Genomic DNA, 1944 nt, shown 5'->3' with positions numbered 1-1944 from the left:
CCAGGTTTCCCAAAAACTAAGTTGGTGACCTTTCACCTAATTAGTGGGGGGATTTGACCTCTCGTGACCCCAAGTTGAACTCTCGCGACCCCAAGTTGACCTCTCTGTGACCCCAGGTTTCCCAAAAAATAAGTTGGTGACCTTTCACCTAATTAGTGGGGGGATTTGCCCTCGTGTGACCCGCAAGTTGAACTCTTTGTGACCCCTGGATTCCCAAAAAATAAGCTGGTGACCTTTCACCTAATTAGTGGGGGGGTTGACCCCTCGTGACCCCAAGTTGAACTCTCTGTGACCCCTGGATTCCCAAAAAATACGTTGGTGACCTTTCACCTAATTAGGGGGGGGGTTTGGCCTCGCGTGCCCCCCCCCCCCCCAGTTCAACTCTCTGTGACCCCTGGATTCCCAAAAAATACGTTGGTGACCTTTCACCTAATTAGGGGGGGGGTTTGGCCTCGCGTGCCCCCCCCCCCCCCAGTTCAACTCTCTGTGACCCCTGGATTCCCAAAAAATACGTTGGTGACCTTTCACCTAATTAGGGGGGGGGTTTGGCCTCGCGTGCCCCCCCCCCCCCCAGTTCAACTCTCTGTGACCCCTGGATTCCCAAAAAATACGTTGGTGACCTTTCACCTAATTAGGGGGGGGGTTTGGCCTCGCGTGCCCCCCCCCCCCCCAGTTCAACTCTCTGTGACCCCTGGATTCCCAAAAAATACGTTGGTGACCTTTCACCTAATTAGGGGGGGGGTTTGGCCTCGCGTGCCCCCCCCCCCCCCAGTTCAACTCTCTGTGACCCCTGGATTCCCAAAAAATACGTTGGTGACCTTTCACCTAATTAGGGGGGGGGTTTGGCCTCGCGTGCCCCCCCCCCCCCCAGTTCAACTCTCTGTGACCCCTGGATTCCCAAAAAATACGTTGGTGACCTTTCACCTAATTAGGGGGGGGGTTTGGCCTCGCGTGCCCCCCCCCCCCCCAGTTCAACTCTCTGTGACCCCTGGATTCCCAAAAAATACGTTGGTGACCTTTCACCTAATTAGGGGGGGGGTTTGGCCTCGCGTGCCCCCCCCCCCCCCAGTTCAACTCTCTGTGACCCCTGGATTCCCAAAAAATACGTTGGTGACCTTTCACCTAATTAGGGGGGGGGTTTGGCCTCGCGTGCCCCCCCCCCCCCCAGTTCAACTCTCTGTGACCCCTGGATTCCCAAAAAATACGTTGGTGACCTTTCACCTAATTAGGGGGGGGGTTTGGCCTCGCGTGCCCCCCCCCCCCCCAGTTCAACTCTCTGTGACCCCTGGATTCCCAAAAAATACGTTGGTGACCTTTCACCTAATTAGGGGGGGGGTTTGGCCTCGCGTGCCCCCCCCCCCCCCAGTTCAACTCTCTGTGACCCCTGGATTCCCAAAAAATACGTTGGTGACCTTTCACCTAATTAGGGGGGGGGTTTGGCCTCGCGTGCCCCCCCCCCCCCCAGTTCAACTCTCTGTGACCCCTGGATTCCCAAAAAATACGTTGGTGACCTTTCACCTAATTAGTGTGTGTGGGGGGTGGGTTGACCCCTCATGACCCCAAGTTGAACTCTCTGTGACCCCTGGTTTCCCAAAAACTAAATTGGTGACCTTTCACCTAATTAGTGTGTGTGGGGGGTGGGTTGACCCCTCATGACCCCAAGTTGACTTCTCTGTGACCCCTGGATTCCCAAAAAAATAAGTTGGTGACCTTTCACCTAATTAGTGTGTGTGGGGGGTGGGTTGACCCCTCATGACCCCAAGTTGACTTCTCTGTGACCCCTGGATTCCCAAAAAAATAAGTTGGTGACCTTTCACCTAATTAGTGGGGGGAGTTGACCTCTCGTGACCCCAAGTTGAACTCTCGCGACCCCAAGTTGACCTCTCTGTGACCCCAGGTTTCCCAAAAAATAAGTTGGTGACCTTTCACCTAATTAGTGGGGGG

The 1944-nt window shown here is 55.1% G+C and overlaps 1 long non-coding RNA gene across 3 annotated transcripts in view; it reads right to left on the bottom strand.

The window, feature by feature from the left end:
- The window catches only part of LOC109295432, a 3089-nt gene continuing 1145 nt past the window's right edge, over positions 1-1944 (bottom strand). Inside the window, exons 3-4 of one of the 3 annotated variants that reach the window (XR_002096748.1) lie at positions 1769-1860; positions 12-79 (exon numbers count right to left, since the gene is read on the bottom strand). This is a non-coding gene — a long non-coding RNA (uncharacterized LOC109295432). Of the gene's footprint in view, positions 80-1650; positions 1718-1768; positions 1861-1944 lie in introns of those variants that run through there. The other 2 variants (XR_002096750.1, XR_002096749.1) reach the window with 2 other exon arrangements.

This window comes from Gavialis gangeticus, unplaced genomic scaffold, assembly GCF_001723915.1.
Source record: "Gavialis gangeticus isolate Ggan-Ray unplaced genomic scaffold, GavGan_comp1, whole genome shotgun sequence".
Taxonomy (NCBI): Eukaryota; Metazoa; Chordata; order Crocodylia; family Gavialidae; genus Gavialis; species Gavialis gangeticus.
This window is presented reverse-complemented; position numbering and strand designations above follow the sequence as displayed.